We start from the raw sequence: 23,024 nt of genomic DNA on the forward strand, positions 1-23,024 counted from the left end.
GTGAGAATTAGTTCTGGTTTTCTTGATTCTGGACACATTCAACTCAAAGTAAGTGACAATTTTACTTATTAAGAAAAACTTCAGTTCAGTTCAGTTCAGTCGCTCAGTCGTGTCCAACTCTTTGTGACCCCATGAATTGCAGCACGCCAGGCCTCCCTGTCCATCACCAACTCCCGGAGTTCATCGAGTCAGTGATGCCATCCAGCCATCTCATCCTCTGTCGTCCCCTTCTCCTCCTGCCCCCAATCCCTCCCAGCATCAGAGTCTTTTCCAATGAGTCAACTCTTCGCATGAGGTGGCCAAAGTACTGGAGTTTCAGCTTTAGCATCATTCCTTCCAAAGAAAAACTTAGTCTGTATTAAAATTTCAGTATGGCAATAGCACCCCACTCCAGTACTCTTACCTGGAAAATCCCATGGACAGAGGAGCCGCAAAGAGTCGGACAGGAATGAGCCACTTCACTTTCACTTTTCACTTTCATGCATTGGAGAAGGAAATGGCAACCCACTCCAGTGTTCTTGCCTGGAGAATCCCAGCGACGGCGGAGCCTGGTGGACTGCTGTCTATGGGGTCGCACAGAGTCAGACACGACTGAAGCGGCCTAGCAGCAGCAGCAGCAGCAGCGAGCTGTATATAGCTGTATATTAGAAACTGGTTACCATGTATTGCAGAAATGTTTTATGAGAATTCTTACAAAATCAGTAATTATGTGTACAAATAATATCACTTCTGCCATACAGTCCTGGGTTTGGAGGTCCAAAATACTTAAGTGGCATAGATATTTCTAATTCAAAATCATTATTTTAAGGTGTTTAGTGCTTAAAATCGGAGAAGGCGATGGCACCCCACTCCAGTACTCTTGCTTGGAAAATCCCATGGATGGAGGAGCCTGGTAGGCTGCAGTCCATGGGGTCACTAAGAGTCAGACAGGACTGAGCTACCTCACTTTCACTTTTCACTTTCATGGATTGGAGAAGGAAATGGCAACCCACTCCAGTGTTCTTGCCTGGAGAATCCCAGGAACGGAGGAGCCTGATGGGCTAACCTCTATGGGGTCGCACAGAGTCAGACACAACTGAAGCGACTTAGCAGCAGCAGCAGCAGTGCTTAAAACTGAATTTTTATAAATTAATAATGAGGTCTAATGAGGCTACAGAAATTAGACTCTTACTAAATAAATAGCTGGGGTCCATAATCAGTCATGCAGTTGTATTTTACTGAAAGAGTCTCAGGCAACTTCTATTGTAACCACCAACTAACTCTGGTGAGGAAAACCAGAGAACATCTCTGCGGAAAACTGTGGCTATAAGATGTGCTGGGTAAAGTTATCAGTTCCCATTGGAACCCACTCTGACAACTTCACACTAGAGGGATTCTTAAGGGCTAGCAGGTAGCTCCTGCTGCTGCTGCTGCTGCTAAGTCGCTTCAGTCGTGTCCGACTCTGTGCGACTCCATAGATGGCAGCCCACCAGGCTGCCCCGTCCCTGGGATTCTCCAGGCAAGAACACTGGAGTGGGTTGCCATTTAGAAATCCAAAAGGCTCCAGCAGAAAGAATCTATTTCACAGCAGGGAACAACGCCCTGCCTCTCTCTGGCAGCTCCTCCTCGCCGCCACTGCAGCTCAGCACCTATCACGTTTAAACCTGGAAGCCGGGAACTTGGACACTGCCAACCTTCAAGGCTGGAAGGCCTTCTACTCAGACCTACCAGTGGGCGGTGCCTCCACTCGGCTCATTTCCAGGCTCACTCGTGTGAGGCACAGCTGATTGGCCAGTGCAGGTCACGTGCCTTAATGCTGCTGCAGAGGAATCTGGGGCTGGGAAGGCTCTCACTGTATTGACTGGGCTTCCCTGGTGGCTCAGCTGGTAAAGAATTGCAGTATTCTGGCCTGGCGAATTCCATGGACTGTATAGTCCATCGGGTCATAAAGAGTCACACACGACTTTCAGTAATGAGGATTTTCAAATGTATTGCCAGCTGCCAGCTATTTACTATGGAAAGGAAAACAGGAGAACTGCCTAATTGAACTGGAGGAAAAATCGCTGGTTACCACACCAGTATTCTTGGCAGGAAAAATCCCATGGACAGAGGAACTGGTTGGCTGGGCCACTGTCCATGGGGTCACAAAAGAGTCAGACATGACTGAGTGACTAAGCAACAACAAACAACAGGTTATTTAGCAACATGGAGAAGGCAATGGCAGCCCACTCCAGTACTCTTGCCTGGAAAATCCCATGGACAGAGGAGCCTGGTGGGCTGCAGTCCATGGGGTCGCTAAGAGTCGGACAGGACTGAGTGACTTCACTTTCACTTTTCACTTTCACGAGTTGGAGAAGGAAATGGCGACCCACTCCAGTGTTCTTGCCTGGAGAATCCCAGAGACGGGGGAGCCTTGTGGGCTGCTGTCTATGGGGTCGCATAGAGTCGGACATGACTGAACCGACTTAGCAGCAGCAGACCTTTTAAATTGAAGAGGGCACATAGCTTTGCTCCCAGTTGGAGGGGAGAAGATCTGTGCAGGAATAAGTACCCACCAGAGAATTCCTTCTGTGCTTTTGGTCCTGATTCTACCATAAATACCTGTTAACTTTGGCAGCACAGCCCGACTTTTCTCATGCATAATGTGAATGAGGGGCAGGGGGCGGGGAATAAACTCAGCATCCTGTGGGTTGCTCAGGACACTCACGTTCAGCTGACATCGAGCGCTCCGGCATCCCAGGGTTCAGTGTCAGCCTCACCCCCAGAGTCTTTGGACCACATGTGGTGGGCGAGATGATTCTGTGTGTTGTTAAGTAAGCAAGCATTTTTATTTCAATAGTTCTGCATGGGTTTCAGTGTTCTAGAAAAAGTAAAGTAGAACTTCCAAACTCATGATCTCTTGGATCAGTTCAGTTCAGTTCAATCGCTCAGTCGTGTCTGACTCTTTGCGACCCCATGAATCACAGCACGCCAGGCCTCCCTGTCCATCACCAACTCCCGGAGTTCTCTCAAACTCATGTCCATCGAGTCAGTGATGCCATCCAGCCATCTCATGCTCTGTCATCCCCTTCTCCTCCTGCCCCCAATCCCTCCCAGCATCAGAGTCTTTTCCAATGAGTCAACTCTTGGCATCAGGTGGCCAAAGTACTGGAGTTTCAGCTTTAGCATCAGTCCTTCCAATGAATACCCAGGACTGGTCTCCTTTAGGATGGACTGGTTGGATCTCCTTGCAGTCCAAGGGACTCTCAAGAGTCTTCTCCAACACCACTGTTCAAAAGCAGCAATCCTTCGGCGCTCAGCTTTCTTCACAGTCCAACTCTCATATCCATACATGACCACTGGAAAAACCATAGCCTTGACTAGATGGATCTTTGTTGGCAAAGTAATATCTCTGCTTTTCAATATGCTATCTAGGTTGGTCATAACTTTCCTTCTAAGGAGTAAGCGTCTTTTAATTTCACGGCTGCAATCACCATCTGCAGTGATTTTGGAGCCCCAAAAAATAAAGTCTTACACTGTTTCCACTGTTTCCCCATCTATTTCCCATGAAGTGATGGGACCAGATGCCATGATCTTCGTTTTCTGAATGTTGAGTTTTAAGCCAATTTTTTCACTCTCCTCTTTCACTTTCATCAAGAGGCTTTTGAGTTCCTCTTCACTTTCTGCCATAAGGGTGGTGTCATCTGGATATCTGAGGTTATTGATATTTCTCCCGGCAGTCTTAATTCCAGCTTGTGATCTCTTGGATAGTTTTGCTTAAAACAAGGCTAAGTGAAGTTGCTCAGTCGTGTCTGACTCTGAGACCCCACGGACTGTAACCTACCAGCCTCCTCCATCCATGGAATTTTCCAGGCAAGAATAGTGGAGTGGGTTGCCATTTCCTTCTCCAAGGGATCTTCCCAACTGAGGGATCAAACCTGGGTCTCCCACACTGCAGGTAGACTCTTTACCGTCTGAGCCACCAGGGAAGACAAGGCTAGATATGGTTAAAATGTAAATTGGTTTTTAAAATATTAAGTAAATATAGTTATGCCAGATTAAAAAAAATAGTGGCTTAGACAGTAAAGAGTCTGTCTGCAATGCAGGAGACCCAGGTTCAATCCCTGGGTTGGGAAAATCCCTTGGAGAAGGGAATGGCAGCCCACTCCAGTGTTCTTGCTTGGAGAACCCCATGGACAGAGGAACCTGGTGGGCTACAGTTCGTGGGGTTGCAATGAGTTGGACATGACTGAACAACGATAACACACATACACAAATAACCAAGGTTTGGGAAACAATATGCAGAGCAGTATCATTTTAATGTGCATATTCAGTCAGTGAGGTTTTTATTAAAATGCAGATTCTGACTCAGGAAGTCTGTGGTGAGACTGAGACTCTTTCTGCTTTTCTAACAAGCTCCCAGTTGCTGCTGGTGGTTTGGCAACTGTATTTTGAGCTGCAGAGATGCTGAATTGTGCTGAAAGTGGGTAATTTAGATTACTTGTATCTTAGATTACCTAAACTGATCAGGGAATCAGATTATCTAACAGATATAATCGGGTTGAAATGCAGATTCTCAGGTTCCAAGCCACAAAAACCTGATTCCTCGTAAGGGGGTAAGGCCCAGGATTTTCTCTATTTGATAAATACCTTCCAGTTTTTCAGATGCAGGTGATGTGGGGGCCATGCTGGAAGAAAGAACTAGAAGAGGGACTGGAATAGACACAGCTTATCTGGGAGCAATACCGTCCCTCTCCATCTCCAACGAGAAGAGGCCCTTTCTACCTGTCCTGCAGGATAAGCATCTTTGGAAGTTTTATTTCATAACCATGTAATTAGTAATCTGTACCCTTGAAGAGCTCAGATATACTCACCCTCATTGACAGAGATATGCTGCTTACACCCCTGCAGCTGTGGGACTCAGGGCTCATCCCTCTTGAGAAGCAGGCCCAAGTAAGTCATGTTGGTTATTTGAAATGTCACTGATAAGCTGAGGTTAAGATAAGCTGAGGTTAAGAAACAAAAAAGCAGAGAAAATACTGACCATGAACCAAAAAGGAATTTAAGCTACATTTTCATCTAGAAGAATTATGAGGACGGGGTCTTCTCCTCAGGGAATTATAGAATATTAGAGTTGGAAGGGCTTTTCTTTCACCACCTTTATTTAACAGAAATAAATGAAAAATGATAATAAGGTGGCTGTGGGGAACACCTTGCAGGAGAAGTCAGTGGGACCCCGCCTGCTTTGATTGCGGGTGGATGTGGGTACCAGCCTGCCCAGATGAGCTCTCTTCTGAATGCCCGCTGGCCGTCACCTCTGCCTTGGCTGGACACGGACTGAGTCGCTGCTCAGCTGTTACTAGTGAGGCCTGAATTTCTGGTCCTTAACCACCTGCTGCCACTACCTCCTCCACTCATACCCCCAGCTCCCTGTCTAGAGCCTTTATTGTAACTGATTTATGGCTTTAGGGAAAACTGGCTTCTCATATTTCTTTAAAATTTTTTAAGTATTTTCCCTAACCCCAGGCACTTATTTTATATTTATTAGTTAGCATTCTATTGACTTCCCAGGTGGCTCAGACGGTAAAGTGTCTGCCTCCAATGTGGAAGACCCAGGTTCAATCCCTGGGTCGGGAAGATCCTCTGGAGAAGGAAATGGCAACCCACTCTAGTACTCTTGCCTGGAAAATCCCATGGATGGAGGAGCCTGGCAGGCTACAATCTATGGGGTCGCAAAAAGTCGGACACGACTGAGCAACTTCAAGTGTAAGTGTATTCTTCCAGAAGGAAAAGCATTTCCTTATCTCTCCTCAGTAACAAAAGGATATTTATTGGTGGGAATACGGCGGGGAGAGATTGCTACCTGTGTAAGATTAAAACAGAATAGTGACATTTAGCAAAAGCATTCCAGGCTAGCCAAGGCTACATCTCCCAACTGATAGAGAAGGGGTAGCTGGCCAACAGAAGAAGGGGTAGATGGCCAACGTTGTCTGCGTTTCAGTTCGCATGCTTTGAGAGAAGATTCTCAGGGCGGAGAGGAATTTATTAGTGGTCGATTAAGTTTCTTGATTGCCCATGAATTGGCTGAGTATATGTATAAACACATTTATTTATGGCAGTATGAATTCATGCATTCTTATTTTATTCAGTAGTTTAAAATCCATTCTTATTTTGAAATGTTTAGTCATAATGTATAATGTACAGTAATTCAGTAGAATTTTGGTTCTGGTAAACCACTCTTTAGAAAGCAAAATCTGTTATGGGATATAAAATGTTAATTTACTCCGTAGTCTAAAAAGCGACATGTGGGGGCGTGTGTTCGCACAGAGACAGCCTTGGAGCGGTAGACCTCTGCCATCAGCGGGTGACCTGCCTCGCGTTGTTTTGTTAGCCAGCCCGGGGGATGCCAGCCCCCCAGTCAGAGCGGGCATCGCCCCCTCCACGAACCGCGCGGGGCTCCGGGGGCGGTGCTGCCCGGGGCGGGCAGAGGCGGGCGGGGAGCGGCCTGCGTCGCGCGTCCCGGGACCGCCCCGCCGCGTCCCTCTCCTGGAGCTCGGCTGCGGCTGCAAACTGAAACCGCGGGGCCGAGCGCAATCGGGAATGCAAACGTTCCGCAAGCTGGGCTGAAGTCTCCGGGGCCCCGAAGCCGGACGCAGAGTGAGTACTGATTTCGGCCGCTTGTCCCCGAGGCTGCGGCGGCTTCCCGGGCCGGCGGGCTCCCAGGGCCTTGGACGTGCTCCCAGACCAGTCCCTTGACCTTTAAGATCCATCTCCTTCCAGTGGGTTCTAAGCTCCCTTGTGTTACTTGCCGACCCCTCCTCCCTGTCGGTGCCGCAGTGGCTGGCTGCTGGACTGGGAATGAATCTGGTGATCGTACACGGTAGGGTTCCAAAACCAGGGATTTGTGTGACCTGGAAAAAATGCTGAAAGACAAAAAAGAAAGAGCAGCAGCTCTGTGGATTCGGTTTGGCCCTGTGATCTTTAGGATTAGACCCCGTCTTCTCCCCGCGCCCTGCCCCCTCCGCCGTGGTGACCTCCGTTTTAGAGAATGACTTCACTTTGTGTAACCTCTCCGGGAGTTGGTGATGGACAGGGAGGCCTGGCGTGCTGCGATTCATGGGGTCGCAAAGAGTCGGACACGACTGAGCGACTGAAATGAACTGAACTGAACCTCTGAGTGTACCTGATAACATGCTGGGTGTGGCGTGGCCGATGTTGTGACTTGTTTTGGTTCTGTTTCCTTGAACACAACCTGAGGCTGTGGTCGGATGACATCACAAAGAGCGGTGCTTTGTACCTGTCTTTCAAGAATGCAAAATGTTTTCGTGGAGATTTGACAGTCTCTTCTGCGCTGTTGGTGTGGTCCCGTGCTTCAGTTATAAACGCGTACCGGGCTGGTTCTTTATTCCCATTTTACAGCTTGAGAAAAGGAGGCTGAGAGTTTAAGAAGCGTCCTCCAAGGGTGGGACCTTGGGACCTCTGACTAGTCCCCTGGGAAATCCACCTGTACGTACAACAGAGGAATGGGACTGCCTAATCGGCAGTTCTGGAAATTTCCTGTTATATGAGATGTTTTCTAGAGGGAAAACCTCTGCATTGCAGGGAGGGTCAGTAAGGAGTGGCACCTGCTGTTTAAAGCTGGCAAGTTTATTTTCTAATGAAGAGTGCCTCTTCCTGACATGTTGTTTGTGGAAATTGAATTTAACTTTTGCATGCTGATATTCAGTATCTAAAGGATATTTATTGCTGGGAATGCGGTGGGGAGGAGATTGCTGCCTGTGTAAGATTAAAACAGAAGAGTGACATTTAGCAAAATCATGCTAGACTAGCCAAGGCTACATCTGCCGACTTGGAGAAGGGGTAGCTGGCCAGTAGCAGTGAGGGTAGAGCGGGAATCCTGGTACAGGCAGCAAGAACTCTTGATGACTTTTTTTTTTTTAAGTGAACTTTGCAGACTGCCTGACATGTTTACGAAGCAGTGCCTTCAAGTATAAACATTGTCTGTTTCAGTTCTCATGCTTTGAGAGAAGATTCTCAGTGCGGAGAGGAGTTTATTAGTGGTCAGTTAGGTTTCTTGATTGTCCATGAACTGGTTGAGTATAATTCTTCTCTCACCAATGAAGATTTAAAAGAGAGCAAGTAAACTGATCATTTGAAAAAGATTTAGGAAAACATGGGAAGTTAATTTGAATTCAGTTCATAAAGTCAGCCAAATATTTGTGTTCCTATTCATTGTTTATAATAACAACTATCTGTAAGGCATCACTACTTCTTAGCTGGAAATATTTACTTTTCCCACAATATGAACCACTTAATCATTCAGTCCTATTTAAATAAAAAGCCCACAACCTATGTTCTCTTGTGTACGTAGATATCTTTGTCTCTTCTCTTTACCTCACAGTGCCCTCATTTTGGAGACCATTTGAATCTGGGATATGTGGTTTAGCATCAGTGTGTCTGGCCTCATAAGAAGGAGCTATTTTATCCTGTAGTTTTTTATATATTGAATTAATAATCTGTATACTGGGAAAGTACAATGGGTCTTCACAAACAGTTGTTTTTTTTTTTTTTTTTTTTTTTTTTGTGAATAGCTTTTAACTAAAAAATGTCAGTTACCCAGTGTTTCTCAACAGAGTACTAATGGCATTTGGGTTGACAGTTCTTAATTGGGCGGGGCTCTCTTGTTCCCACTAAATGCCAGAGCATGACAAAAATGCTATCATGCACACATTTTAAAATACCCCTTCATTGGGTGCTGCCCCCCATCCCCCACCATGGTTAAGATCAGTCGATACACTATTTTGATGGAAAGCCATAAATATAATTACTCAGTCCCATTGTTTACAATCTTTAAGGGTCCTTTACAGCATCTCTTAAGACAGGTTGACTTCTGAGCAAGTCCATACATATATTTGAACCTTGGAGATTTGGGTGGAGGCTATGTGTAATCCTGTTGCTGAAGTGACATTGTTAGCCTTGTGCCCTCCTGTTTACATTAGGCAATAATAATAAATTATTAGCAAGTGACTTTAATAGGTTTCAGAAAAAGAACAGATCAACACAATGTGTATTAGATCAGCGTATTGGCTAAGTGGTTAAGATTCCGCCTGCCAAGCAGAAGACGTGGGTTCTATCTCGGGGTTGGAAAGATCCCCTGGAGAAGGAAATGGCAACCCACTCCAGTGTTCTTGCCTGGAGAATCCCATGGATGGAGGAGCCTGGCGGGCTACAGTCCATGGAGTCACAAAAGAGTTGGACACGACTTAGTGACTAAACAGCAAAAAAAAAAAAAAAAAAATCAGCATTAATAGTTATAACTACACTTACTGACAATTACTGTGTTCTAGTCTAGTCAAGGCTATGGTTTTTCCTGTGGTCATGTATGGATGTGAGAGTTGGACTGTGAAGAAGGCTGAGTGCCGAAGAATTGATGCTTTTGAACTGTGGTGTTGGAGAAGATTCTTGAGAGTCCCTTGGACTGCAAGGAGATCCAACCAGTCCATTCTGAAGGAGATCAGTCCCTGGGATTTCTTTGGAAGGAATGATGCTAAAGCTGAAACTCCAGTACTTTGGCCACCTCATGTGAAGAGTTGACTCAAATAAGGAAAAGGCCCTGATGCTGGGAGGGATTGGGGGCAGGAGGAGAAGGGGACGACAGAGGATGAGATGGCTGGATGGCATCACTGACTCGATGGACATGAGTCTGAGTGAGCTCCGGGAGTTGGTGATGGACAGGGAGGCCTGGCGTGCTGTGATTCATGGGGTCGCAAAGAGTCGGACACGACTGAGTGACTGAACTGAACTGAACTGAGGCATATGTCGAGCACTTTACATGATCTGATGATGAGAAAGGGAGGAGGCAGATACCCTTATCATGCCCACTTTCCAGATTAAGAGGGTAAGAGCCTGATCTTTTAACCATTGCCCTGTGTTGTTTCTCAGGACGTGTTTAACAGCTGTCCATAAAATAGTTCCTAAAAAATGAGTTGCAGTGGGTGAAGTTAATGCACACTGAAGTCTCATTTGACTATATCTTCTCATTTGGCTATGGTTACTTTTCTTAGAATACCAGCTTTTTATTCTACTGTGAGCCCTTTCAATACAAGATCCACATCTTTGGACCCACTGCATGTTCCGTGGTGCCTTCCGCATAGTAACTGCTCAATAAATGTTTGTTGAATTGAAAAAGAAGATTTTTTTTTTCTTTCAATTTGAACAGAGCCCTAAGATACTGTTGCACTAGTGTAGAGATTTACCCTAGGTAGGCAGAAAAGTAAAACAATATTCGTTTTTGTTCTCTAAGCTTTATGAGCATTTACAGCTTAACATCTGTTTGTCCATTAGCTAAAGATTAGGTAATCAAAAAAGATCCATAATGAACTCTTTTTGTTTAACTTCTACAATGTCCAGTCATGGTGCAGAGGATACAGACGTGAAGTATGGCCCATATAACAAATATAAAAACACAATGTAAAAAGTGCTAAAAAGCATTGCTGTCAAGGTGCTGTGAAGCAGTGCAAGTTTGAGGGAAGGGGGATGAGGTTAAGATGGGCCTGTTTTTCTGGGAATAAACATTAGTAAAATGAGTCCCTTAAAGGAGATCTGTAACCAGTCAGTTCAAGGCCGGACTCTTCAGAGATCTGAATACATCCAACTTCCCAAGCATTGGCTTGCCTCGTTCATTATTTTCTCAATCCATCTTTCCAGACTTACCGCTGACTCCCAGTGGAGTTACTCTGATCTCCCGCCGCACACTTTTCCGTATGCTGTTATGTGGGGCTGAGAGTTTGGATTCATTTTAGGGCTCTCTCGTGAGATGTTCTTGACAACGGTCCCCTGCAGACAGGATTCCCATCAGATGGCAATGACAACCTGAGGTTTCCATTTGCCCTGCACAGTGCACAGATTAACTGGAGACTCCATAGCTGCCTGAGTCTGTGCTGTCTGTCTGCCAAACCAGCTTTGAGGGTGACAGGTCGTCCTGTTCATCTTCCTGTTGCTTCACAACCCAAGCTGAGATGCAGGGAGGCCAGACAAGCTCACCAACAGGATAACGTGCCCCTGCATTCCAGACACTTACCTCTAAGGGCACATTGTCTCCATTTTGTTTCTGATTGAATATTTCATGTTTCCCAGCTGCCACGTGGTGGATACATATCCTTAGCAAAACAAGGAAGAAGCTCAGATGCTCATCTGCTCACCCTTTATCATTTTTGTTGATTCCTTTGCTAGCAGTAATTGGCACATCTTAGTTACAAAGGTGCCTCTTGGTCTCTTTTGTTGATAGTGTTTGTTTATTTTCCCTTAGATGCTTTTGCAACACTTACAAAACCCTAACAATCAGTTTTATTTGGGAGGATTTCTTATATATTGGAAAGAAGATTTGGGTCTGCTTTTACTGATTAGTCAAGTTAGCTTTGGTAAACTAACTTTACATATTGCCAAAACATAATTATCCTCAGTCCTCTAGGTCCCATGGTACATACTGATCATAATGGCTAAGATGTGTGTGAGTGGTGATAATTCCGTGGCTCGTCATCATCCGAGTTCTGGAACGTAAGGAGTTTCCCAGGGAGTCCTGCAAATGGACTAGTTATACTAAGCAATGGGGAAGTTGACTGTAACTGAAGCAGGGCTTCCTTAATTGCACAGGGCTGTGTTTTAGCAGCAGGGTCTCTTCAGAGGAGAGAAGTTCTTGTTTCTTAAATAGAGAAGGCAGTGTAGTGGGATAATCCCAGGCTAATCCATGGGCCTGGGACTCTCCTGACCTGTGTCCTGGGGTTGTACTTCTTCCTCCCTCCTTGGAATGCTCTAATGCAGTGTTTCATGATATGAAGTCTGGAAAGCATCTGTGTGAAATTCACCTGAGATCCTTAATTAAAAATGGAGAGTGTCCAGGTCGCACCTCAGACCTACCCAGTCAGCATCACTGGAATCTATGGCCCAGTAAGCTTTCAAGGTAAATCCTTAAACCTGTAAAAGTGGAATGAGCGCTGCTTTAAGAAGGGAGTTGGCTCACCAGAGTCGGTCTGTGAGCAGCCGTGCAGTGCAATCTTGCTGAGAGTTGTGGCTCTTCTACTGACAGGAGCTGAGACTTCTGAGCCATCCTGAGTGGCCTCCCTGAACTGACCTGATTGATGTTCGTGGCCCTCTGTTGGAGCCTAAGAAAGGGCCTGAACCACTCCTCTTTCACTCAAAGCTGGTATAAGAATGCACCTGGGCGAGTAAACAGGCATACTCTTTGGACTCTGTCATGGATTGAGCTCCTTAGTATAAATACCTCGATGAGATCTTGATCCCTCCAGAGTTGTCCAGAATAGAGTTGCTGGGGCAGAAAGTTGCTCCTACAGAGAAACCAGAGACTCAGCCTCCTGCATATTGTTCCTTCATTAGCTGTACTAATGAAGGGTGGCCAGAGTAGCAGAGGGGAAATTATTTGTATGGTTTTCAGCCGTATAAGTCTTTTCTGTTTCCTTCTTATCGTGGGATAGGAAAATTCTGTTTATATCTAACAAAGCAAATAAAATTGTCTAATATAATGCCATTACCATGACTTGTCATTATCAGAGTCCTGGGATATATGCTTTTGGACATGCTTCTTTTCATAATATTTTGTTTACAAAGATGCATGAGGTTCAGAGGGCTTGGTCTATAGTGGGGAACTGAAACTTGTGGCCAGAATTTTTATCTTCCAGAATTCTCAACTTCTCTTTTATACTTGCCATCTCTTGATTTATCTCTTTAATTAATGTTTCAATGTTAAATTTTATATTTATGTGTCTAGAACAGAAAGGGGCTCTTGAATCAGAATTCAGATTAATTTTATTAAGCCTGCGCAATGGTTTTAAAATTTTTGAAAGCCTTTAGATAATAATTGCACATTCTATTTTGTCGTGAAGCCTCCTACCCCCTCTTCATTCTGGCCTGATACACTCATTCACATCCCCCGAAGTATATTTTCATTTGAGTGTTAGAATCCTGATCTACAGAGATAGACAAATATTATGTTTCTGAAATGTTTTCAGAAAAAAAATTTACTTTTTTCTTAAATAAATCCTGTATACTAGATGTGTGGATATGTGTAGCATTAAGAGTTCCTCTAGTGGGCCAGAATATCTGCCTATAAGATGACAGTGCTATTGAGCTTGGCGAAGCCTATATTCTACATTTTTCTAGTGTAAGAAAGATGTACACTACAGGCATAATCCCAATTATCAGTTGTCCTCAGAGTTTGTGGTCATGAGACTGGAGAAGACAGATATTCTTGGAGTATTGCAGGACTGTTTTTTTAGGGAGCATCTATGCTGTTTAGTAACTCAGACTCGCCATGTCAGCACCACAAATCTTCATTTCAAAACCAGCTGGAAAGTACTTTTGAAAAGTAATTTTGTGAATCTGACCCATTATCTAATGAATTCTGGTACCTTTCTCTTGACCAAATGAAAGCAGGAAGAGACTTAAGTTTGTTACCGGAAGAAAAGTGCCCATGGATAACGATAGATGGTTTTAATAGAAAATACAGGCCATTCCACCAACCCCCTATAAAGCCATCTCCTTTAAAACTACCTAAAGCAGTCATTCTCAATGTCAAAGAGTTTCAGAATCCCCTGGGGTGCTTACAGCGTTTTAGGCTGTAACCCTTCCTCTGTCTTCCTCCTGCCTTAGGCTTTTGGACAAACTCCTTTGTAAGTTTCTAAGTGTCCTTTCCTGCCCTGCCCCTCCCCACACAGTGCCCATCAGTGGTTCTGCTTCTGGGCCAAAGAGCGCTGAAAAGTGAATTCTCTCAGTCGTGTCTGACGCTTTGCAACCCCATGGACTCCCTGGAGCCCACCAGGCTCCTCTGTCCATGAACTTCTCCAGACAAGAATCCTGGAGTGAGTAGCCATTCTGTTCTCCAGAGTATCTTCTGACCCAAGGATCGAACTCAGATCTCCTGCATTGCAGGCAGATTCTTTACCACCTGAGCCACCAGGGAAGCCCCAAAACCACTGAACTAGGTGTTAATCGTCTGTGACCACCAATTCTGAGACCCTCCCTGAAGCAGAGAAGTATAACCCTGGTGCCCAGAACGTCTCATTAAAAATGCCAGAGATAAAAGGCAAAAACTGTCACTCCTTGATGAACCATGTGAAGAAAATCTCTGAGTTAGCATGCCTGTCCCTCAACAAGCTGGTGAGCATGCTGGGGAGCACTTTGAGTACCAGGCAGCTCTGTGACTTCACTCACACCTCCTATGCAGAGGTCCTGTCCAAAGGGAAACTGGAAAACTGAGCAGTGCTGCCTGTTTTCTTAGCCTGTGATCGTGCTTCTCAGCCGCTCTTTGCCTGCCCTCCACAGGGCTCTATTAATTATTAGCCCATGGTAAAGAATCCGCCTGCCAGTGCAGGAGACACGGATTCAGTCCCTAGGTCAGGAAGATCCCCTGGGGAAGGAAATGGCAACCCACTCCAGTATTCTTGCCCGGGAAATCCAAAGGACAGTGGAGCCTGGTGGGCTACAGTCCATGGGGTCACAAAGAGTCAGACATGCCTCAGCAACCAGACAAACAGCAAAGGTGTTAATGCTTGACCTGGCACAGTGCCCAATAGCTGGATATAACATTCATTGCCAGCAATCATTATGTATAATTTTAGTATAAAATAATTAAATATGTATGAATTCCTGCATATTTCACGTAGTTTCACTGATTAAAATTAGTGATCATTTTTCCCTAGCAATATTATAAAATTATATCATCTTCTATGTGATGTCCTACTGTAACTTGAGTTTTAACTCAATTGGTTCATTAGCTAATTATTGTTAGAAATTTTAGCCATAAAGTATCCACACATTATTAAGAAACAGTGTACCCCCTTGTTGAATATTTAGAGATCGTAAGGGAAAGGCTCCCCTCTTTTGGCTGTTGAGTTTGAGTTCTTCCTTGGTTTCAAGAATTTTTTTAAATTATTACAGTAATGGGTGCTGAATTATTCTCAAATAGTGTTCTTGTGGTAGGATTCCTAGCCTGGCAAATTAGAACTGTCTCATTCTCTATAGTCCTCTGACAATCATATTCTTACACCTCTACTTGAGTTTCCAAAGACTGAATGTGATGAACATTGATCTGCGTATTTGCAATTAAAATCTTGGCAAAATACCCCAGTTGATTTCCAGTTGAGCCAGTGATAAACCGTAACTTTTCTCTGTGTGTATAACTTCTCCACATTCTTCTACTGACCAATGAACTGAAGACTGGGTTACTATTTAAAGTGGAGAGACAACCAATAGGAAACAAACAATTACAAAGGACATTCTGATAATCTGTAGATAATTCTGGAATGCTGTGGGAGAGGGGTTAGGTCCAGCAGTATGTATGTAGTTTGGAGAAACTATCCAGGATCTAGATAAATGGAAAATAAATGAAAAGAAGAAAACCCAACTGTTTATTAATTTGTTAAACAACTACTGTGCTAAGTGATTTATGGATTTCATTTAATCCTCTTAAGAGTTGCATGTTTTGCAACTAGGTAAATGGGTATTAGGACAGGTTTTAAAATGAGAAGACTAAGGCTTAGATTAAATAATTTACCCTGGGTCACATGGATAGCAAGGTTCTATTTGATTCCAATGCCTTTTTCAGTAGACCAGTCTTCTAAAATCCTAGACTCAGTAGTTTATATTCAGGCAGTTTAAATAACTGAGAGAGGAATTTGTATCTAAATTCAGAAAACCACTAGAAACTGATATTATGGCCTCAATATTATGCTCAACATCTTAATGCTGTGGAAATTCTGATTGATTAAATTTCCTGCTTCTGTGAAAGAGTATATTGTACACTGATTGGAATTAGCAAAGAAGAGTTTTGTTGACAGAGTTTCTTCAGATGTCTTAGTGGGCAGTAAAGAAGGAATAAATTGCACATCCGAATATAGGGAAATTTAAGGGAAAAAAACAGGTAAAATTCATAGTGAAAAACATCCTTCTGGTGTCGGAACGCAGAACTTTTGTTAAACTTAAGGGTAAGCAGCACTGTTCATATTTTTACAAATGTTTTACATATTTAAAATGAAACCTATTTAAAAATCAATTCTCCTATTCTATCGAATTTTGTTTTTAATTTTAGGGGAAAGTGGGATGAAATGTGGAAGGTATTGATAATTCCCACTGTACACATGAGGAAACTGAGGCACAAAGCAGTTAGGGAATTTGCGCAAGGTCATACAGCTGGTAGCAGAGCTGGAATTCAAACTCAAGTGGTCAGGCTCCACAGCTGCTCTCCTGACTAAATAACTTACCTCTTTAATATTTTCAAAGATGAAGCTTGCTGTTAGTGTACATTCGTGAATTTGTTTTTCTTATGTGCTTTCTAGAACAATGCTTTATTTCACCCTGCATTTTCATTTTCATTATTTGGAAATCAGCTTGGAGAAGGGAACTTTGTACTAATTCCTGTCAGTTAAGTCTTCTTATTAAGAACATGCTTCATGGAGAAGCCAGCTACAAGAATGGCCATGTGACAGACTCATCTCTCAGGCACCGTGCAACTGGCTCCGTCTCTGTGTTTCCTTATAGGTACCTTCTCAGTTTCGGTAAGAGGCACTTTGAGCCTATCATCCCTGTGGAGATTGAGATGGGCCGTTGGTTTTATTACACAGCAGTCCATAAAAAGTTCATAAAAGTCCATAAAAAGTTTGTTAGGTTTGTGCCTAAGGAATGAATTTGAAAGCACTATGAAAACCAAGCTGAAAGGCTTTCAGGCAACTGTTCACCAGAGCTCAGAATTTTTTATTCTTGTACAATAATCATATCACCAGTAGCCATATATGCTTCAGATGAGTTCATAATCTTTTAGGATAAATAAGTGATGCATTTCAACCCAAACAAAATTTTGTCATGTAAAATAATATTGCCCTTTCTCTGTAGGATAAACAATATGAGACTTCTCAAAGCAGTGGTCACCTCTGAAGTGCTTCACCATTCTGAGACTGAGGAGAACTTTTGAAAGTGAATGTCACTCAGTCATGTCTGACTCTTTGTGACCCCATGGCCTGAATCTCCAGGCCAGAATACTGGAATGGAGAGCCTTTCCCTTCTCCAGGGGATCTTCCCAACCCAGGGATCAAACCCAGGTCTCCCGAACTACAGGCGGATTCTTTATGAACTGAGCTAGGAGGGAAGCCCAGGCAATTGATGTTTGTAAAATGATACAAAGTACTTTTGTTTACTAACTTCTGATGTGCCAGGCCTTATGAACACACCCTCATTAATCCCTCACTACCATCTTATGAGGTAGACGTCACCTTTATACCATTTAACAAATAAAAAAAGCGCAATCTTGGAAAGCTTAGTACTTCCCTGTGGCTAAGATGGTGAAGAATCTGCCTGCAACACAGGAGACCTGGGTTCGATCCCTGGGTGGGGAAGATCCTCTGGAGAAGGGACTGGCAACCCACTCCCTGGAGTGGAGAATCCCATGGAGAGAGGACCCTGGCAGACTACAGTCACAAAGAGTCAGACACAAAACTTTAAGCAACTTGCCTGAAGTTACACAGATAGTGTGATTCCCCAGGTCTATGGGACTCCAGAAGCTAAACTCCTATGTTTCCCCTTTGAACATCTATCACTGGTTACATTATTTAATAAGCTTTACATATTTATAGCATATCATATTAGAGTTGCAGAACTCCAGAGTTCTCAAGCCTGACAGTTTACAGATGAGGAAACTGTGTTCTAGAGAGGTTAAGACTTAAGTTCAAAGAACTTATCATGGGCTGTCTTCCTCATTGTTCATTATGTCACTTCTAATGTGCTTAAATTGCGTGACTCACAAGCTTAAGAATGTCCTAGCCAAGCAAACCTTTTCTAGGGGAGGGACCACAAGAGGAAAGCAGGCTGTCTTTTCCAGGTCTAACTTCTCTGGCTTGTTTGGGGCAGCCAAAGTCAGACAGAGTTGGAATTATTCATGCATCAAGTAAAGTAACCAGGCTCCCAAAGGCATGAACACAACTTGAAAAAAAAGCTGCATTTCTCCTCTTTGATGACGAATCCAGGCCTCGTGGCTTGCTCTCTTCCTTGCCTACAAGATAATCAGCCCCGGTGGGGGAGGGAAGGGGAACACTGGAAAAGTGGGGCTCACAAAGCAATGAGAATGAAGCAGTTGTCTTAGGGTACATAACTTCCACCTTTTGTGGCTTTTTTCCTAAGCGTTTGGGGTGCTCCTGTGTCACAGCTCATAATCAGGCACTCACAGGGTGTGGCCAAATGTTCTAAGGTCTCTCGGGCTTGGATTTCGATCACAGATCAGCTGTGGCTACTGTCCCAGTTGCCAGGCAACGTGTGGATGTTTATTTTGAGGTCTGCCCACAGGGTTGCATCAGAGGCCAAAGATGCATGTGCTCTCCACTTCCCAGAGCAAGTAGAGCTCAGGCTTTCTATTTTTATCTTAAGGCTGTGCAGTCCCTTTTAATGTATTTCATAAGTGTATAGCATCCTCAGCCTGGATAGAACCACTTTCTGTTTCCTCCAGGCAGTGTTCAGGTCGCCTCATTTGGCCATGTTCTACTTTATCCAGCCGGTCAGACTCTGGACTGATGATCTCTGGTACTTCCCCGCCTCTGAGTCTTGCTCAAGCTGTTTTGCTCATCTGGAATGACTACCCTGTCCCTGGCTCCATCTCATTGTTTTGTAAAACAAATATTTCGTTTTACTTTTTGAAAGTAGGGGAGTCAACTTGTTATAGCATAAAACTTATGGACCTTATTGTCAGTGTCTGTGTTCAGATCCGAGCTTCTCAACTGTGAGGTCTTAGATAAGTTACCTAACTTCTCTGAGCCTCAGTATTCTCCTTTGTAAAATGCAGGTAATAATGATTGGGTCCTAGAATTTTATAAAGATACACTGAAATCAGATGCCTAAAGCACGTGCCATAGATCCTGGCTCACGGAAGGTTCTATAGTCCTTACCTACCTCCCGATCCCAACTGCCATGAATGCTAAGTAAATTGTTCCCATCTCCTCTGTGAAGTTTTCCCTAGCCATCTTCAAAGCTGCATCTCAGAAATACAGTCTCCCTCTTCTGATCTCTTATAACTTGGTGCTGTACTTAGGATCCTCTCACAGTTGACCTGGTCTCATATTGCACATGTGCGGAGGTGGAAGTTGGTGCCTAACTAGGTCTGCTGGCACCAAGCCATGTTCTCCCTGAAAGAGATGGCTCAGCTTCATTCATAAATGACCCATTTCATGGGAGTCATATTTTTTGTTAGGATTAAATATACTTTTTTAGGTAACTGAACTGTGGTTCTCTTGAGAAGCATCATTATTATGGTAAATAATTAAAAGCATTGTGAGACAGGATGGTATGTCATGGTGTGATTGCAGGGTGAACAATAGACAGTTAAACATCTGAATATTCATTTCCTAAAGTGAATAGTCCATCCCCATAAACGTGTTCTCACTGGGTCCGTGAGCGGTGTCTGTGAAGAACAGCAGTGCTTTCTTTAGAAAGCCCCTCATGGGCCATCTATTGTTTGTTCCAGGTGTCTCACAGGAAGCAGCTAAGGGTTTTGTTGTGTGCCTCTGAGTACTTTTTTGAAGTTTTACAACTGCCGGGTAATGCCAGTAAGGGTATAGAAGACTAGATGTTTGTTTTCCTAACTTGTTTTCTGACCTGTGCTTTAAACAAAATTTCTGGTGATTGAATAAAACTAATATAATGTTGATTTGAGCCATCACATAATACTCATGTTTATTCATGTACAAATTCATACATTAATTTATTTAACAAATACTTACTAGGTACCTATTGTGTGCGACATTCCCTGGTGGCTCAGAGGGTAAAGCGTATGCCTGCAGTGCGGGAGACCCGGGTTCGATCCCTGGGTTGGGAAGATCCCCTGGAGAAGGCAATGGCACCCCACTCCAGTACTGTTGCCTGGAAAATCCCATGGATGGAGGAGCCTGGTAGGCTACAGTCCATGGGGTCGCAGAGAGTTCGACACGACTGAGCGACTTCACTGTCACTGTGTACGACGTTGGGTATGTGCAGCTGCTGAGACAGGCATGGTCCCTGGCCTCACGGAGTTCAGGTTTGGGTCTCTGACAGAAACTGTAAAAAAAGAAGTTTTGAAAGAAAATCTATGATTTTTTCTTTAACTTTTTTTGAGATGAGTCATTAAAATAAGAATCTCATTATGGTTCAGAAACAAATTATACATTTCTCTCTTGTGCGTCTAGCAGACCTAGTTACTGATTTGTCAGAACTTCTTAGTTTTATTTTTTTTAATATTTGTTTTGCGCTTTGCTCACATTGCCCTAGTATTTGGTATCAGACTCTCTCACCGTAACCCTGTGGGGCACATGGTATTCCCATGTGGGAAACTAGACGCTCTTCGGGTTTAATTGACTTGCTCATGGACTCCTGGCCATAAGAAGCAATCAGATTGAACCTTTCTTCTGATTTATTAATTATTTTCTTGATTTTAGCTTTCTTTTTTTGAAAAAGCAAGGTATTAGAACCATACTTCATTCTTTGTTTAAATGAAACTGATAATTAGCAAATGGAAACAAAGATTGGAATCAACAGTGGATTTTGAGCTCCTCTCTGCTACTAAACACTGTGATAGGCATCCTGGGGAGTGGAAGTGATCTGTCTCTTGGTCAGTTTACAGCTTTGTTGATAAGACATGACTGAGACATAGAAGAGACTCAGTAACCCTCAACAGCATATAGGATTAAGTATTCAAGTAAGAAGTACAAACATATAAGGGAGTTGAGAAGATAGGATGAGCTGAAGCAGATACAGGTGTTGCATTTTGAGCTAAGTCTTCAAGGGTAGGAGGAATCTGAGCAGAGAAAGGCTTCCTTGCCATGGGGATGGCAAGATGCAAGGCTCAATGGTAGATGGGAGCGTGGTGGTGATGCTAACACTGACTAGCCTTTGTCCAGCATTTGCCACTTCCCATGCATTGTTATTCGGAGAAGGCAATGGCAACCCACTCCAGTACTCTTGCCTGGAAAATCTCAGGGACAGAGGAGCCTAGTGGGCTGCCGTCTATGGGGTCGCACAGACACGACTATGGACATGACTTGCCGTCTATGGACACAACTGAAGCGACTTAGCAGCAGCAGCAGCATGCATTGTTATAATGGGTTCGTGTACATTAGCTAAGTCTTAAAACAATGCTGGAAGGGAAGAATTGTTACTCTTCTCATTTTACAGATGAGGACACTGAGGCACAGAGAGGTTAAGGAACCTGCTTGAACTTGCATATGAATTCAGTGTTGGCTGAAATTCTACCAGTCTCGAGTCCAGAATCCGCTCTCGCTCTCTTAGCCAGTGAGTGATGCTGTCTGATGAAGTTCTCCTAAAACAGGAAGGATAGCATCCTGGGGTGGGGAGAGTGGTGGGGAGATATGGTACAGGACATAGCAAGAGGTGCAATGGAATCAACAGATGAGGTTGAATACGAAGACTCTAAAGTCCAGGTGGAAGATATTGGACCTCATCTAGGATGGTTGGAAACCCCCAAGAGTGTAGTGTTTCATCAGAGTGGGAAGCTGGTGTGCATTTATTTCAGATAAATCAGGCAGTGATAGAAAGACTGGGAGCTGGAGGTTGGGGTGGGGTTGGGGGTGGGAGAGAACAAGGCATGAAAGCTATAGAAAGGACTCGATATAATCCAGGTGTGGGAGCTGCCTGATGAGACCAGGAGTGTGAGCAGGAAACCAAAGCAGAAGGATGGGATGGTGCCGAGCACTGGAGGCAGCCCTGTGCCAACTCCAGCTGATTCAGAAGAGGCGAGTTTCCCCCATTATATCATTGGGCGACTCCAGAGGCAGGTAGTATTACTTTCCTTTTGCAGATTAGGGTGACGGCTTCTGGGAGAATAATTAAGTGCTGGAGCAGGCATTTGAACCTGCCTCTCTCTCGATTTCCTCCCTTTAAGGTAAAAATAATGTTTGGTAATAAAGCAAGGCTGCTGTTAAAATGTCAAGAACTGTTCACAGAGGAAACGATAAAGTCATGGGGATTCCTACATCTCCAAGGACGCAGGAATATGAGAGAGGAGGCAGAGGGTTGGTGACTACATACTAAAGAATGCAGAGCAGAATGGAGCCAAGTGGAAGAGGCTTCCAGATGGAAACAGGTTGGAGGGCTGGGCATTGGCCCTGTAGCTCTCCAGGTCACAGTAACCCTGGGGGAAGAGGATGATCAGTGATTCAGAGTGAAACTGCGGATGGACTGTCAGGTGGGGAAGGCTGGCGTGGACTTGGGCCAACGATCTTCATCACCTCCCCAAACAAAGGCAGCTGGGGTGGGAAGGGTGACTGGACATGCTGCCAGCGAGGGGTGGGGAGAGGAAGCCAGGTCTAGGGTGAGGCGCGGCCTTTGACTCATCTGCTGGCATCCTCTGGGTGTACTCTCTGAACTGAGCTGGGGGCAGGGAGGGCGATCACAGGGAGGCGGAGAGAGTGGAGGGGAGAGACTGAGGATCCCCGTGAACCCTCTGACAGTGTCTGGAAAGAAGGTGATAGGAGCCCACCCAAGTGAAAAGACTGTGCCATGGGAGATGGAGAAGTAGAGGGCCAAGGGATTGACATTTTCATCAGCCGCACTTCATGGCAGAGGAGTGGGTGAGTCAACCATCTAGGACACCACCCCTTCTGAAGAAGCCCTTGCTCTCTCAGCTGGGACCCATGAGGCCACTCACACCTAGCATCGCAGGATGGTGGGCTTGATCCCGCGTCTTGCTTCTCTTCTCCTGCAGCCTCACGAGGCACCCTGCAGAATCTAGGGAAAGCCTTTGACAGAGACCTGCCTTGAGTAAGAGTAGGGTCAGTAGATGAATATACCCAGCGCTGATCTTTTAAACGGACCCCAAGGTGGTGGAGGAGACACCTTGAGATGCAATTATGTCATTATCTGTCTATATAAGGAACTATGTACAAACAAAGCTAGTGGAGCTGATGGGATTCCAGCTGAGCTATTTAAAATCCAAAAAGATGATGCTGTTAAAGTGTTGCACTCGATATGTTAGCAAATTTGGAAAACCCAGCAGTGGCCACAGGATTGGGAAAAGTCAGTTT

General features: G+C 44.4%; 1 protein-coding gene across 8 annotated transcripts in view; it reads left to right on the forward strand.

Annotated features, from left to right (window-relative positions):
* The window catches only part of CAST (calpastatin), a 131,720-nt gene that overhangs the window by 42,376 nt on the left and 66,320 nt on the right, over positions 1 to 23,024 (forward strand). Inside the window, exon 1 of one of the 8 annotated variants that reach the window (XM_070373169.1) lies at positions 6,366 to 6,615. The exons of 6 other annotated variants lie outside the window; for them this stretch is intronic. The gene's annotated coding sequence lies outside the window, so the exon portion shown is untranslated. Of the gene's footprint in view, positions 1 to 6,365; positions 6,616 to 23,024 lie in introns of those variants that run through there. One more of the 8 variants, XM_070373170.1, reaches the window with a different exon arrangement.

The sequence above is a fragment of the Bos mutus genome, chromosome 7 (assembly GCF_027580195.1).
Source record: "Bos mutus isolate GX-2022 chromosome 7, NWIPB_WYAK_1.1, whole genome shotgun sequence".
Lineage (NCBI taxonomy): Eukaryota > Metazoa > Chordata > Mammalia > Artiodactyla > Bovidae > Bos > Bos mutus.